This window comes from Notamacropus eugenii, chromosome 5 (genome assembly GCF_028372415.1).
Source record: "Notamacropus eugenii isolate mMacEug1 chromosome 5, mMacEug1.pri_v2, whole genome shotgun sequence".
Classification (NCBI taxonomy): domain Eukaryota; kingdom Metazoa; phylum Chordata; class Mammalia; order Diprotodontia; family Macropodidae; genus Notamacropus; species Notamacropus eugenii.
Genome location: NC_092876.1, coordinates 330,750,938 through 330,768,462, shown reverse-complemented (window position 1 = coordinate 330,768,462; position 17,525 = coordinate 330,750,938). Strand labels below are relative to the sequence as shown.

General features: G+C 41.0%; 1 protein-coding gene across 2 annotated transcripts in view; it reads left to right on the top strand.

The window, feature by feature from the left end:
- Window positions 1-1,117: 1,117 nt before the first annotated feature.
- The window catches only part of NCK1 (NCK adaptor protein 1), an 84,069-nt gene continuing 67,661 nt past the window's right edge, over window positions 1,118-17,525 (top strand). Inside the window, exon 1 of one of the 2 annotated variants that reach the window (XM_072613572.1) lies at window positions 1,118-1,415. The gene's annotated coding sequence lies outside the window, so the exon portion shown is untranslated. Of the gene's footprint in view, window positions 1,416-2,146; window positions 2,438-17,525 lie in introns of those variants that run through there. The other variant, XM_072613571.1, reaches the window with a different exon arrangement.

The window sequence follows — 17,525 nt, the reverse complement described above, 5'->3', positions numbered from 1 at the left end:
GTTACAATAGCTTTCTGGTTGGTCTCCTTGTCTCAAGTACCTCCCCATTTTAGTTTCACTCATCTGCTAGGGTAATTTTTCTAAAGTGTAGTTCTGACTTCCTTAAAGACTGAGCTCAAATTTTACCTTGTGAGGGACTTTCCTGACCTTCTCCCCCAACTCCCCAGCCACTGATGTTTTCCCTTTTCAGCTCATCTTCATCTCTTTCTATATCTTTCATGTACCTAGTTATTTACATGTTGTCTTTCTCATTAGAATATATACTCATTGAGGGCATTTTTTTTTCTTTCTATATATCCCCAGGACTTAGCACAGTACCTGGCATAGTAAATGCTTAATAAATGCTTTTGGACTGTCTACGTGATTTTGGTCAAATAACTTACCCTCCCTGGTCCTCAGTTTTCTGATCTGTAAAATGGGGATATTAGACTCGCTGGCCCTCTGAGGCACCTTCTGAGGTCTAGATTTATGATCCATTGCCTACAACTCTACAAAGCTTCTCTTTAGCTGGGATTCCAACCACTCTGACTCTCTAGACAGCCCTTACTTCCTAACCCAAATGGCACTATTCTTGACTAGGGAAGAAGATTCTGATATATTGTGAATACAGAACACGCTTAAGAAGAATATGAGAAGGGAAAAGTACCAACAAAAGATAATTAAGCTTCATCGGTGAGGAAGGGAATACTCTAGAGAGGTCTTTACCCCAGAATAGTTGTAATACTTTCAAGTATTACACATTTCCAGTGAAGGTATTCATTACATAACTCCTTATCTCCTTTTTTTGCTTTCCCCTTTGCTTTGCCATCTCTCCCCTCCCTCCCCCTTTTTCTTTGCCCTTCTGGTCTCATTCCAGTGTGGGTGCCGAAAAAGAGATGGGGGCAAAATAAAGAAAATCAAGAAAGAACAAGCTTAGAGATAAATTGAAACCAGACTTTAGCAGGATTAATCTCTTTCCTAGTTGCTTCTGTGAGGGCTGATGTGGGGTGGAGGAACTACAAGATTCCAAGGGATGTAGGTTTAAATCTTGGCAATTATCAGACAGAGAGGAAGTCAGATGACTGTCAGCCCTTCGCACAGTGCCTAGCACACACAGTTGACCTCTAGTAAATGCTCATCAACTTGACTCAGGATCAGATACCTGGGTGCCTTATTTAACCTCCTAGGTTTTAGTTTCTTCACTTAGAAAATGAAAAGGGCTGGCGAAGATGATTTCTAAGGCCCTTCTGGCTAAATCCCTTCAACATGTGCCTTTAGTGCGGTACTGTCTCCCAGGCAGTGGTATCCACTGAATTTGAAGAAGTGGATGCGAGCCAGGACTGTGGGAGACGATGTGGAAACCCCCCCAACAGGTGCCAGGTGAGACACCGAGAGGAGACAATGCCCAAGTCACCGACGGCTTTTTAACTTGTCAGGTGAGTGTCATGGCTTTGTCTTCCCCCCCCGACTCTTTTTTTCTTTTGTAAGCCAGAAAGGAAGTGGCTGTTTAGATCGGAGGTAATGAGAAGTAAAGCTCCCCGGACCGCAGCCTCATGGTTTGGGTTCGCGTCTTTGTGGCTGGTCTGGCCCACGAGATCGGGGGGAGGAGGGTGCCCGCCTGCTCCGGCCCAATTGAAGATGGGTTCCCATTTCCATCCCCGCGATCTATACTTTCCACCAAACAACTGGACCTTCCGGACCCTCCCAGGTCCCAGAACCAGGGTGCTGCAGCCTCTGGGCCTCGCGGACGGCGCTGCGGCGGCCGCCCAGCCCGGACACGAGCCGGAAGGGAAGTTGCCATAGAAGCCGCCAAGGTCAGCGGTGCCACTACCGGGGAGGAGGCGGCTAGGTGCCCAAAGGAACGGGCAGACCCAACGAGGGCACCACGAAGAAGCGGCTTGCTGCCCTGGCTCGGTTTGCGCTCTTAAGGTCACCCCGACAACCGCGAGGCAAGGTACAAGGCAAGCGAGTGACATCTGGCCCTCCAAGCCCCAGCCACCAGCCACCCGGTGGGTTCCCTCCCAGCGCGCGCGTGCCCGGCGACTTTGATTGACGGACAGCTACGCCCAATCCCCTCCCGCTCTCGGAGCGCTCCTCGAGTCAGCGTCTTTGAGCCAATCACCGGCGGCCAGGAGGGAGTTTCCTGGGGGGCGGGGTACCGAGCTAGGGAGAAGTAGGAGGAGCCGACCCAACGGATCGGAGCGAGGCTGCCGCAGGCGGGGGCCGGTGGGCACCGTGCGCGCGCCCGTGCGCGCTCTTCTTCCCTCCCTCCTTCCCTCCCTCTCTCCGAGGTGCCCCTCCCCCTCCCTCTCGGGCCCGAGCTACGCGGCGGCGCCGAGGCCTCCTGCCCGGTAACGGCCGTTCCCCCTTCCCCCATCCCCGCCGCGGCGGTGGCAGCGGCTTCCTCGTCGTTCCCTCCTGCTCCTCGGCTGAGCGGCGACCGCGGCGGCCCTGCGGGGTAAGTGCGGGGCCGGCTCGCGGGCAGGTAGCCCGGCTGCCCTGAGGTTGGCCCCGGGTGGGGGGAGGGCAGGGCTGGGGGCCCAGCCAGTCTCCCGGCCGGACGGCGGACGGCCGTTCCCCGCCCCCTCCCGTCCTCGCCTCATCCTCCCTCCCCCTCCCCCCGCCCTCTGTGGTCTCCTTGCGGGCCCTCCCTCCCCGCACGCTCCTCCTGGCCAGCCTCCCCCGCCCCGTCCGACTGTTCATCCATTCGTCTGTCCCTCCCTCCCTCAGGATCGGTCGCTCTCAGTCCAGGCGGCCGGTGGTGCCCAGCCGCCGCCCGTCTGGGAGCATCGGGGGCTGGAGGCAAGTCAGTCAGTCAGTCAGTCAGTCAGTCAGCAAGCAGTTACTTAGGGCTGGGTTCTGCGGTAAGAGCCTGAGATGCAAAGAGTGAAAAAACAAAACGTAGCACCCCCCGACCCCCCAAAAAGCAGAGAGCCCCCGCTTCTTTTCCTACAGCGAAGACAATGTCTAGGTGAGGGGTCCTTCCCCTTTTTGTAAGCCCCTTTGGGATCAGCATGCTGGGACCTCATCTCGGAACAATCCTTTTAAATGCATGAAAAACACAGGATTTGCAGAGGAGACCGGAGTTATATTAAATACAGTTAGAAACACATTCTTGAGACAGCTAGAGTCACAGACCCCAGATTAACACTTTTCATCTTGGCACGTAAGTGAAACACGAGGCTCTGAAGGCAGCTGTTGAGGATTTAAGAAAGGAGGTGTGATGAGGGAAGATTTTGATAAGTTCTGTTGTACGTCTGTTTAAAAGTCAGAAGTATAGCTTAGTACCCTGAGAAAGAAGGGAAAAGGTGAGGGTAGGGATGATAGGGGAGCTCCCATAAGTTTGTTACGGTAGAAGGGAGTTGGGCACCTCATGGAGACTTGTGAACCTTCAGAACGGGCTTTTCCTTCTCCCCGAGTCTTTTTTGTTGTTTGTTCACTTGTGTTGGGGGATCCCGAGCCATCACTTCCATCACTAGTGGAAGGCGTATGTCTTTGAAATGGTGCCACAAAGCTTCATTGGTGGAGGCATGTGCTTTAATTGGTAGCGTAGACTGGGAATGTCATTTGATAGGTGCTCTTGGTGCACCTATTGCGATTTGTGTGTGTCTTTACATAAAAGTTAAGCTTAGCAACAAGAACTGGGTTGTAGACTAAAGTTCAGAGGAACTGGGAAAAATGATTTAGTTCTTAGGTAGACTAAGAACTCTACCAAAGCAGTCCTGAAAGAAACAGTAGCATTTTCAAAAGAATAATTTAAAAGTGATGGGGTTTTGTACTTTTAGCCCTACCTTGATATTAGGTAACTCTAGATGATAGGTGCCTAAAGTCGAAAACAGCATGTTGCAGTGGAAACAGTGCACTGGATTGAAAACAAGAGGAGCTGGATTCGATTCAGAAGCTACCACTTACTATCTGCTTATCTTATGGGAATTTATTTTGATTTTTTAGACTTCATTGTCCAAAAAACTACAGCCCTTTCCAGCTCTCCATTTATGATTTATGATCCTAAAACTAGAAGGCCTTGCAGAAGATAGGAATAGAAACATATATGAAAAAAATCTCAAGTAGTTTTATTTAATTTATTAATTTTCTGTTGAATTTAGTGTCAAACAACAAACATTTATAAAGTACCTATTTTGTGCCAGGCTCTGTGCTAAACCCTGTTAATTAATAGTTTATTTTTGAATCATTTTTAAGCACCTAGATCTTTACAAACTGTAAACCTCTGTTTATTATTACTTCTAAAGAATACATTATGGAACTGTGGTGACTTCCTCTTCCTCTTCTTCCTCCTTTTCCTCCTCCTCCTCCTTTTCCTCCTCCTCCAGTGTTTTTCATGTGATTTCCCAAAGTGTCTATCTTTAACAAGACTGCAGTTCAAAGGTATGGCAATTCACAAAGAAAATTTTTGTATTTACATATAAGCACTATTAAATATCTCAACAACTCTTAGTGTATAGTAACTATTCAATATGAGATCAGTTTATTGATAGGAAACTGTTGCAGTTCATCTTGTTCCATGATGTTCAGTTGTTTTAAGTCTTGTCCAACTCTTTGTGACCTCATTTGGGGTTTTCTTGGCAAAGATACTGAAGTAGTTTGCCATTTTCTTCTCCACTTCATCTTATAGATGAGGAAACTGAGGCGAACAGAGTTTATTGACTTGCCTAGGGTCACACAGCTAGCAAGTGTCTGAGGCCGAATTTGAACTCAGGTCTTCCTGACTGTAGGCCCTCTGCTCCATCCACTGTGTCACCTAACAGCCCCTAGTTCATCTTGGCCACAGATTATTCCGTAGTTGTTTCATGCCCATCTCTGAAAAGTCTACCAGCTCTATTGATGGTTTATCAGTGTTACAATACACTTTCTTGGATCTGTGGGACTTAGAAAAGGTCTTCTATTTCATTTTTCTGCCCATTCTGGATTAAAAAGAAATCACTTCTGAAGGAAGGTAATCTGCTCTAGTTTGTGAAAGCTCACAGTTTGCCTCTGGTTTCTTTGTAATGCTACTTAGGTCTTCCAAGGATGAAATAGTTTTGTTTTTTTTTGTTGTTCTAAGTTAAATTTCTCGGGTTTCTGGGTTGGCCCACTTTTTTTTTCAGCCCTGAGGGGAGATGGAGACCTTGGTGGGATTGGGGAAGAGAAGAAGGAATTAGCATCTACCATGTGTCAGGCACCATGCTAATAACTTTATAAATAGTATCTTATTTGGGCCACCATGACCTGTGTTTGGAACAGAAAAATTTTTCTTTAAAAAAAAAACTGTTGGATGCTTTGTTTTTGTATCACTTTATTTCCCTGCCTCTCTTCCAGAGTAAAAAAGAAAGGAAAAAAAATGAAAACTTATCAAGAAATATTTCATTCAACCTGACATTGTATGTAGTTGTCCATACCCCATAAACCCCTAGTCTTCAAAGAAATGAAAGATTCCCAAATCTCTTCTCTGGGTCAGACTTTTTCATTACAATTACGGGCATTCAGTTTCAATTTGTTGTCCTTCCATTTAGACTCTTATAGTTTTCTGTATGCTGTTGTCACTATTTTGTGTATTGTTTTTCTGGTTCTCTTCATTTTGCATCAATTTGTAAATTTCTTCCTATGTTTTCCTGTATTCCTTATATGTCTCTTTCCTTGAGCACAGTAATATTCCATACATTTATATACTGTCTGTTTAGTCATTCTCCCACTGGTGGACATCTACTTTCTTTTCAGTTCTTTGATACCGCAAAAAATAATGGTGAACATATTTTGATGTGTTAGAAATTTACTTGGTGTATAGTGGAATATCTTGCTCAAAAGATAAGAATAATTTATTCCAAGTTGCTTTTTAGAATAACTGGACCAGTTCACAGCTCTGTCAGAAGCATATAGTGTGCCTTTCTTTTCACAACCTTGTATGAGAATTTGGTAATTCAACCAACATTTGTTAAGCATCTGCTATTTTCAAAACCCTGAGCTAAGGCTGAGATACTGTGATTGAATTGGCTATTTTTGAAGGAAAAAGCTAATAAGCATTTATGAAATGTCTACCACTTGACAGAACTGGAGTAGTCCCAGGGAATGCAAATATGAAGATGAGATGGTCCTTGCACACAAAATTACTTTCCAGTTGAAGAGTTCCCACCTGTAGGGAAGAGACCATCTGAAAAAGGTTTGGAGATTTTAGAGTACTGAAAAACCAATATAGCTCAAGTATGTTATAGCTGCCAAAAAAATGTAATTCAGTCTTAGATTGCATTGAGAGACATGCTATTTATAAAGAAACTTATAGTTTCCATGTATTTTGCCCCAGTCAGACCCCAACTGGATATGTTCAGTTCTGATCATCACATTTTAGGAAGAATATTGATAAACTGAACAGTATGTAGAATACAGCAACTAGTGTAGTGTCAGTGAGAAGATAGTTTGAAGGAACTAGGTATTCTTAGCATGGAGAAAGACTTTCGTAGAGAAGAGGAATTTGGCTTGTTTTGCTTGTCCAGTGTTGCTCCAGTGTTGCAGGAGTGATGGAGGGGCAAGGGTTGCACAGAAGTAGATTTCTACTGGATGTAATAGAAAATTTTCCCATTAGAATTATAGAAGTAGGATGGTTTGCCTCAGGAGGTATGATACTGCGTTTCCCTTCGCTAGAGATCTTAAAAGCAAATGCTCGATGAACACTTGTTGTAGAGGGGATAATTTTTTTTCTTAGATACTTTCATTGATATATTTTTTAATGTCACTATATTTCCCAATATATCCCTGATCATACTTCCTTCCAGACAGCCACCCTTATTGCAAAGAATAAAGGAGAGGAAAGCAGTTCAACAATTCAACCTAAAGTGTGACATATAGAAGTGCTCCATACCCATATTCCTTCTCCTCTGGAAAGTAAAGAGGAAGTTGTCACCACCTCATGTCTCTTCTTTGGGGTCCAGCTTGGTCATTATAATTCTGTAGTATTCATAGGATCATAGATGTAGAGCTAAGGGACCTTAGGGAACAATCTTCTTGTTTTACAGGTGACGAAACCGAGACCCAGAGAGGTTAAATGACTTGTCCATGGTCACATAGGTAGTGAATTGAAAAGCCAGGTTTCAAACATGAATCTTTTTTTCTTAAATTAAAAAAAATTTTCCCCATTTAATAGTCTTTTATTTTTTTTCGATTACATGGAAAGATAGTTTTGAACATTAACTTTTATAAGATTTCGAATTCCAAATTTTTTTCTCCTTCCTTCCTTACCTCCTCCCAGACAGCATGCAATCTGATATAGGCTATACATGTATGATCCTATTAGACATATTTCCACGTTAGTCATGAGTCTTTTGGAATTGTCTTAGATCATTGTGTTGCAGAAAAGAGCTAACTCCAGCAAAGTTGGTCATTGCACAGTGTTGCTGTTACTGTACAGTGTTGTCTTGGTTCTGCTCACTTCACTCAGTTCATTTAAGTCTTTCTAGGTTTTTCTGAAATCTGCCTGTTCATCATTTCTTATAGAACAGTAGTATTCCATTATATTCATGTACCACAACTTGTTCAGCCGTTTTGCCAATTGATAGGCATCCTCTCAATTTCCAGTTCTTTACCATAACAAAAAAGAGCTGCTATACATATTTTTGTACATGTGGATCCTTTTCCCTTTTTTACGATCTCTTTGGCTATATAGGCCAAGTAGTGATATTGCTGTATCTTGTATATGCACAGTTTTATAGCCCTTTGGGTATATAGTTCCAGAGTGCTCTCCAGAATGATTGAATCAGTTCACAGTTCCACCAACAATGCATTAGCATTCCAATTTTCCCAATCTTTTTCAACATTTATCATTTTCATTTTTTCTCATATTAGCCAGTCTGATAGGTGTGAGGTGGTACCCCAGAGTTGTTTTAATTTGCATTTCTATAATCAGTAGTGATTTAGATCAGTTTTATATGACTATAGGTAGCTTTAATTTCTTCATCAGAAAATTGCCTGTTTATATCCTTTGACCATTTATCAATTGGGGAATGACTCAAGCACAAGTCTTTTGATTCTAAATCCAGTAGTCTTTCTATTACACCATGATAGTTCCAGTGTTTTTTGTTCTAATTGCATTGTTGTAGCTGTATATGTTATTTTCCTGGTTCTGATTACTTAATTTTGCATCAGTTTATATTACTATAGTCTAATTGTACTTCTCTGTATTCATTGTTTCTTATAGCAATTGATCATATTGTATTAAATTCACGTACCACAGTTTGTTAGTCATTCATTCTTCCACTGATAGGCATCTTTGTTTCCCGTTCTTTGATCTACAAAACATGCTGCTGTAAATATTTTGTGGCATATGGAACCTTTTCTTTTTATCATTGACTGTATGAGGGAATTTTTATTCGGGTATGAGTTGGAATAAGATGGCCTCTGGTTACCCTTTTAACTCTGAGATTTTGCCATTCTATAGAAAATCTTATTACATAGAAATGTGTAAATCAGGGAATGGACTAAATATGCAATTCTAATTTCTGGATCCCCTATGCTCTGTGTCACAGTAAACACTCTCACATTTTTGCTTATTTACTCTTGCATTATCAATTGCTATCTTTACTATGTGCATCTTCTCATTTCTTCATTCCTGATTACCTTTAGTGAATATCTTATACACAGTGCTAGAAAAAAAAGCCTGTGAACACAGCTAAAAAGAATTACCTGTTATCTGGCTATTTTGATAGAAATAGAGTGATTTTATAATCATTCATAATATTCAATATCATTCTTTTTCCTCTAAGCTTCTGTGCCAAATGAAGGATAGAGTTTTTGTTTCATAAAGACTTATTTAAATCTCTATCTAGAATATTTTTTTTCCCCTTAAAAACATTGTTTTATAGTATGGAAGTTCAATCTTATTTTCACAGATGAATAAACTGAAATCCAGGGAAGCTCAATGACTTGCCCAAGGTCAAAGATGTAGGGTTGGGGATTAAATCCTGACCTGCTGACTCCCAGGGATTCAGTGCTGCCTCCACAACACTGCATGACTTCTTTTGTGGTGTACATCGTAGAATTAAGATCACAGTTCTAGCTCTGGAAGAGACCTCAGAAACCATCTAGTCCAGTGCCCCTCATTTTGCAAATATGGTAGCTAAGACCCAGGGAGCTTTAGTCTGTAAGTTAGTACTACAAAAGTAGAGGTGGAATTTGAACCCAGGTCTCTTGTACTTCCATCTCAGAGCTAGAAAGGGCATTAGAGATCATCTAGGTCAGTCTCCTTTTTTTAGATATAAGTAGTGTTGTACAGTGGGGAAAGGGAGAGAATAAGCATTTATATAGTGCCTATTATGTGCCTGGCACTTCACAGATATTATCTTACTTGATCTTCACTATAGCTCTGTGGGGTAGGTGCTATTTTTATCCCAATTTTACAGTTGAGAAAACTGAGGCTAACAAGAAGTTAAGTGACATGCCTAGGTCACACACCTATCTAGTAAGTGCCTGAGGCCAGATTTGGACTCAAGTCTTCCTGTCTGCAGCCCCAGTGCTCTGTCAACAGACCACGGTTTAACTCCCACCTCCATACTTACTAACGGTGTGACCTTGGGCAAGTCACTTAATAATAATAGATAACATTTATATGGTACCTGCTGTGTCCCAGACTGTATAAAGGCTTTTTACAAATTATCTCATTTGATCTTCACGACAACCCTGGGAGGTAGGTGTTGATATCATCCCTTTTACAGTTGAAGAAATTGAGGCAAACAGTGAATTTCTTAAAGATGCACAGTAAGTGCCTGAAGCTGAATTTGAGCTCAGATCTTCCTGACTCCAGGCCCACTGTGCCACTTAACTGTCAACCCTCCTGGCTTTCATTTCCTTTCCTTAAACAGGATGTGCTAATATAATACTTTCAAGATTTACTTAACAGATTTGTTGTGAAGAAAGTGTTTTATAAACCTTAAGGCACTAATAACTTTTATTCATAAGTATTGTATTTGTATCATAGCCATCCAAAGAACTGTAACTTGTCCAAGATGAACCATCTGTCTAGCAAGTGAGACTAAAACATAGGACTTCATAGACTGTCAGAAGAGAGAGGATCTAGTCCAGTGAGTTTTGGAAGAGTAGGATGGGTCCAATCCTTGGAGACAGAAGATCAGAGCTCTAGAGCTGGAAGGGATCTTGGAAAGCATCTAGTCTGGACTTTTGATTTTAAAGATGAAGAAACAGTCTCAGAGAGGTTGAGTTAACAGCTCAGTGTCACTCAGGCAGTAAGTTAGAACTCAGGTCCTGTGATTTCCATTCAGCGTGCCTTGCTTTATCCCTGATCTGAAGAGTACTGTATTCCAAGTCAGCCTCTCTCCTTTCCTTAGTATGATCTTGACTGAGTCACTTAGCTTCTCTGAACTTGAGTCTTCTCATCTGTGAAGTAGGGATAATAATGCCTTTTGCATCTGCCTCACAGTTGTTTTGAAGCTCAAATGAAATAATGTATAGATAGCATTTTATAAACAATTAAGCATTAGGAAAATGTTAATAATTATTATTAGTCCATTGTTCTTTTTGCTGCTAACAGGATGCCTTCCCAATTATAATGAATATTTTTCATAGTTTATTAAAGATACAAATTTCATGCTTAGAAACTATATAATATGTGCTTTGAAATTTATTTTTATAGTTTTTCTTACTTATTTTGCTGTTGCACCTGAAAATAGATGACCTAATTAACAAAGATTACTGAAGGAAAACTTTTGAGTCATTACTTCCTATCAACATGCAACATTAACCTGAGTTATGCTGACCAAAAGCCCAATCAGACCCAAAAATTGATGCACGGAGTTTTCTCACAGTTGTACATCTCAAGCAGCCCATATGTCTTTTCTGAAAACTGGCCCCATATTGATCAATCACTTATGTTTTCATGTTCCTTCTATTGTTTACAGATACATGGAGGAGAGTGGGCTACCTCTTTTTTCTGATTTCAGAGAATTGTACTTGTTGGTCTCCTCCTTCCAGCTTGGAAAGTCTCTAATCTTTCATCCAGTTAGAAATCAGATTACCAAATGATGTATCATGGTTAATTGACTGGAGTGGATGTAGAATAGTCTAATGGTTATGATTCCCCCCTCTTGGAAAGGGCTGAATCTACCTCTGAGTTTAAGGTATTTCTTTACCAACGCGCGTGTGTGTGTGTGTGTGTGTGTGTGTGTATGTGTGTATGTAACTCTCCTTTGTCCATTTCAGATAAGAATGAAGTTCATTTGATCTCCATTACACCAGCATATCTTCTCATTTTCCCTGATTATGAGAAGTAGCAAGCACCTTCTTTCTCCTCTTTATACTAGTGTATTCCTCTTTGTACCATCCCTTCAAATTCCCCTCAGAACAGAACCAGTCTACTTTTTGGATGTTCTCTTTTTCTTATTTAACTCCATCAATGTCTTTTGAAGACATTATGGTTCTAAAGGACACCGTGATTTTTTGTCCCACTGGAATGTTAGTACTACATGTGCATAACAATGCCCTCTAATTGGTAAAATAAATTTGCCTTTCTAGATTTCTCTGGACTCTTGTGTGTGCATTTCAGAGTTCTTTCTTATCTCTGGTCTTTTTATCAGAAGTGCTTGAAAGTTCTCTATTTCATTAAAAGTCCACATTTTTCCCTTGTAGGACTATGTACTCACCTTTGCAAGGAAAGTTATTTTTTCTTGTAAGTCTGTTTTGCCTTTTGGAATAATGGTATTTCAAGATCCCCTCTCTTTTATTATAGAAGTTACAAGTTCTTTTTTGTTAACTGTGGATCCTTTGTTCTGGAACTATCTGAATGGCTACAGTATTTTTTTCCCATATTTTTTAATTTGACCTGAGAATTTGGGGTTTTACCTATGATATTCATAGGACTTTTCCTATTGGAATTACTTTTAGGAGATGTTTGGTGGATTTTTTCTATTCTTTCTGTTCTGGTTTATTTCTTGTCATGATTTTCAGTGATTCTTAAATTCTCTCTCAACCTTTTGCTTCCTGGTCTTTTGGGTGAGATGGTTGACTTTGGTTGGTCCTCTGATTTCTTGAGTTGACCACTACTGCCTGAGGTTTCTTCTCTCTTGGCGCACCCCCCCCCCCCCCCCAATACAAAATGCTGTTTGGCATTCAAAGCCCTTCATAACATAGCCCCCTCCTACCTTTTCAATCTTCTCATACTTTACTCTTACATATGTATTTTATGTCTTACATATATATTTTCTGTGGCTTTCTCCCATACCTGTAATACCCTTCCTCTTCAGTTCTGCTTACTATCTTCCTTTAAGTCCTAACTAAAATCTCATCTTTTCCTGGAAGCTTTTCCCAACCCCTTTTAATTCTAGTGTCTTCCTTCTGTTAATTATTTTTCATTTATCTGATGTATAGCTTACTTTGTTTATATTTGTTTGCATGTTGTCTCCCTCAGTAGAATGCAAGCTTCTTCAGAGCAAGGCCTGTCTTTTGCCTCTTTTTTTATCCCCAGCACTTAGTGCAGTGCTTTTAATATAGTAGGCATTTAATAAATGTTTATTAATTTATTGAGCACTGTGACATCAGGCCAGCACCTCTCAGATGTCCAGGGTCCCCATCCTGGAGTTTTCTCAGAAGATCCCTCAGTTTTTCTTGCCTTTAAAAGCTTTTCAGGCTGCATGTGGTCCCTAGTCATCTCTGATTGTGCTGGCACTCCTTTTGCTGTAGGGGTCCTCCTTTCTTATTGCCTGTTGACTTCTGGCCCACTTTTTTGCACTTTTGGAGAGGAAAAAGTCATTTATTCTAGTTTCTCATTGAATTTCTTGATCATTACTTGATTTGGTGCAAATTTTAGGTTTTGTGGGACCCAGGCAGTCTGTTTCTTGTTCAGAGAGCCATTATGGTAGACTTTATCTGATTCTTGAAGGAAAAAAGAGAGAAGGGAGTTCATCTGACCATAAAGGGGATGGCCATTGTAAAAGCACAGAGATGGAAGACCTTGTGTGAAGAGGAGTGGAGTGTGGAAGGGAAATAATATATAATGTTTAATGAGGATAGAAAGATGGGTTGGGGGTCACATTGTGAGGGGCTTTTGAAAGCCATTTAGAGGAATGTATACATTTATTACTTCCACATCGTGGGGCTTAGGGGTGCTGCACCTGTGTGATCTGGAAAATCCGTGTAAAGCTTTTTGCCCCTCCCGTAGTACCAGAGAAGAAATCCGAATTATTATGGTATTAAAAGATAAAATATGTGGGTAGTATACAGTATATTATACATATATTTTGTGCATTTCTGAGTTTTTAAACTTTTTCTGTGTCATCTGCTGGCCTTCTCAAAGTTCCCATTTAATTTCTTATGCTGACTTGTGAAATATCAAGCCTATGATAGGGAAAGTTGTGATATGGAAGGGATAACTGTATTTTACTCTTATGGCAATAGGGAATCACTAGTCTGTCTTCATAGAATGTAAACTCCTTAAAAGAGCAGGGATTGTTGCTTAGAGTTAGGGCTTGATGGGTCATACTTGTAGTCCCAGCTACTTTTGAGCTCCAGAGTTCTGAGTTGCAGTAGACTACTAAGCTGATTGGGTATCTGAACTAAGTTTGACATTAATATGGTGGGTAACATTTCTTCCCCTTCCCTCAAAGTACTGAGGGATCGGTAGATTGTCTAAGGCATGGTGAACAACTCAGATTGGAAATGGAGCAGGATAAAGTTGGTCTCAGTTGGATCAGCTGGTGAGTCACCCTTGTACTTCCAGCATGTACAAGATAAGGAGAGACCCAGTCATTTAAAAAAAAAAAGAGAAAGTAGGTATTATTTTTGTTTTTTTAAATCTCCAGGTACTAGAGTGTTTTGATTGGTCCTGAACCAAGGAATGACATAGTCATGTCTGGGCTTTAGAAGAATTATTTTGGAGGCTATATGAAGAATGTGCTTGAGTGGAGAGAAACAAGAGGCAAGGAGACCATTAGAAGGTCATTGTAATAGTCTAGGCAAGAAGTGTTAAGGACTTGAATTGAAGGTAGTGAGGTGGCTCTGTGAGTAGAGAGAAGAGGTATGATGCAAGTAATGTTTTGGAGGGTAGAATTGACAAAAGTTAGCCGTTGATTGAATATGTGGAGTGGGGCAGAGTATAACAGTCTTATGGAAGATTGGAAGAACGGCAGTTCCCTTGATAGATATAGGGAATTTCAGTAGAGATAAGATCCTTCTTAATACTTTGTCATTACCTCGATTTCAGCATGTCCCACACTAAGCTTATCATTTTCCTCCCCCCACTTTCAAACCAGTTCTCCCCTCTCAATTTTTTTCTCCATTTCCAATGGCGATTACTAAGCATATATGTGTACACTGTGATCTAAATTCCAAATCCCTCTCAGGAACAATGCTTCTTAAATTCTGAGACATAACCCCCACCCTCAAACAAAAGTCTGTAGAAGTTGTTAGAAGAGTTAGGTTATATTTTAATGTTTTTGACGGTAGGATTTTTCTAATCTGAAAAGGCTCAGCCTTTTAGCAGTGGCAGTTCTTCTGTTTTGGTGTAATTTTTAACCACATCCTTTTACTTAAGCTTATTCCGGAAGTATTTATGTTGCAGGTGTTTATTTGATAAGCTTTGAAAAGCATTGTCATTTAAAGTTGTTTGTGCCTTTGCATTAGCAAGACCAATGTATTTTAAGTAGAATGTAAACTTAAAGCTGTGTCAGTTCTCATTAACTAGATTTCATGGAAGGTCTACATTTTTTATTCTAAAGGAATTTGGTTGTCCGAATACACTTCTAAAAGTCATATTACCAGTCTGCAAAAAGCTATTGACAAAATACCATTATTCTGAATTAGCAAGTTAAAAAGGAGTGCCCTGAACATAGGGGAAAGAAGGGAGACATCCTACAATCTCTTCCTGTGAAACTTCTGGATATTTTCGTTTTGTTTCAGTAGGTGCTATGTTAGAGGGTTGGGGAGAGTTTGGGATTTTCATATTCATCTTGAGGGCATAAGAATTCTGCGTAAGTGGTAGTGATGGGGGCAGCGAATGCTTATAAAGTCTTTTGAATGCCAAACAGGCTTTTATATTTAATCCCAGAGTTTATGGGGAGCCACTAAAACTTATTCAGTCAGAGGGAGAGGATGACATGATCAGATCTGTGCTTTGGGAAAATCACTTAGGCAACTGAGTGTAGGATAGGCTAGAGTAGGAGAGACTTGGAGTAGAGAGATCAGTTAGGAGAATATTGCAATAGTCCAGGCATGAAGTGATTGAGGGCCTGTACCAGGTTGGTGGAAGTATTAGAGGAGAGAAGAGGGAGTATGTAAATGATGACTACAGAGATAAAGTTGACAGACCTTGCCAACAGATTGGATATGGGTTATAAGAGAGAGGGAGGAGTCAAGGATAACACCCAAGGTGCAATTTAAGAATCATCTGCGTAGAGATAATTGAGTCTATGGGAAATGATGAAATCACCAACTGAAATAATATAGACAGAGAAGAGAAGAGGGCACAGAACAGAGTTCTCTGGGACACCCACAGTTAGTGGTGATAACCTGGATCCAACAGAGAAAACTGAGGAGTGGTCAGATAGGTAGGAGGAGAACCAAGAGAGAATGCTGTTCCAGTAACCTAAAAAGAAAAGAGTGTCAAGGAGAAAGAGGGTGATCATTAGCCTCAGAGGCTGCAGAGAAGTCAAGGATGAGGGTTAGATTTGGCAATAAAGAGATCATTGGTAACTTTGGAAAGAACAGTTTTAACTGAATATTGAGGTTGGGGGGAGTTATGGGAGGTTTGAGGAGGGATGAAAAGGTTTGGGATAGTCATTGTAGTGAGTAGGATAATGAGTTAAAGCAAGAAAATATAAAAGGATTGCTTTGCAATAGTGAGGACCCAGTTAAGATTATGTAACATAAATTTCTAGTGATCCCAGCTGGCACTTTTTCCACAATTTTTTTTCAGCTTTATTCAGCAGTATGTGAGTAAGAGGGAAGCTGCAGATGGTGGGAATAATCCAAAGCTGAGACTTGGCAGGACTAGGCTCATGATAAGATAAGGGGGCAGGGACTCATAGAGATCAGTGTGGAGCTGAACTAGTTTACCAGAGAATCAATATGAAGAAGGAATGAGAATGTAGCTAGTGCAGGGGTGATGCCCAGGGAATGAAATGAGTGGTAAAGGGATAGAAGATTGAGAAGACTGAGTTTAGGAGGAAGACTGGGGTTTGGGGTCACAAGGAAGGTGGAGAGGTGAAATGACAATAGCTTGTGGTCAGGGGAATTTGAGAGTTCATGTACAAGATGATGGCAAGAATCAAGGGTGTGACCATCTTTGTGTGAGTCTGAGGTAGGGTAGAGAAATAGGTCTTGAGAAAAAAGGAAATTGAAGACTTGGGAAATGAGAGTATTTAAGGGAATATCAATATGTATTATGGTCTTCTGATTCCAAACCTAGCATTCTATTCGTGATGCCATCTAGCTGTCTTTTCATTATGTATTTTGAAATCCCTTAGTAAGAGGGCAAGAGTTGGGAAACAGAGAAGAGTGTGAGTTGGCACTAACCTCATTAAGGAAAAAGGGAGAGTGCCCTGGAGGTTGGCAGAGAACAGCCAACCAGAATTTTGATTGGGTGCTAGATATGGATTGTGTGAACCTCAAGGGAGAAGAGGTTACTAAGTGATGGTGGTAAAGGCAGAATCTGTAAGTTGCAATGGGGAACAAGGAGAATTCTAATTTCCTCCCCACAACCAGTCATTCAAGGAGTATGAGTCAAAGTGTGTGAACTTAGTCTCTTTGAGAACCAAAAGGTGGTAAAAGAAAAGATTTAAGATGAGAGCAAGTTTGTTACCTACAACAAGCATTTCAGAGGATGTGGTGGAAAGGGCAGGTAGCTTTAGAGTGGAATTTGGAGACAGGGGAAAGTTGGGTTGAGGGTAATGAAAGTAATGGATAGAATAGTGGGGGACAGATAATAGTGTTTGAATTATGACCCCCAGGGGCTGAGGTCAGGCATGACTTTTTTTTTTTTTTAACTAATTTGTTTTCAGTTTTCTACAATCACTTCCATATATTTTAGATTTTTTTCCCCCCTCTCTTCCCTACCTTCTCCCCTTCCTCCCCACTCCCTCCCCAAGGTGGTGTGCAATCTTACATAGGTTCTACACATACATTCTTATTAAATACATTTTCACCTTGGTCATGTTGCATAGAAGAATTAAAATGAATGGGGGAAACCATGAAAACAAAACAAAACATAACACAAGAGAAATGGTCTGCTTTATTCTGTGATCCAGTTCCATAGTACCTTCTCTGGATGTGGAAGGCATTTTACCTCGAGTCCATTGGGAATTTTTTAGGTCCTTACATTGCTGTGAAGAGCTAAGTCTACCAGAAAAATTCCTCGCACACTATGGTTCTTGCTGCATACAAAGTTCTCCTGGTTCTGCTCCTTTCGCTCAGCATCAGATCATATAAGTCTTTCCAGCCCTCTCTGAAGCCTTCCTGTTCATCATTTCTTATAGCACAATAGTATTCCATTACATTCATATACCACAACTTGTTCAGCCATTCCCCAACTGATGGACATCCTCTCTATTTCCAGTTCTTGG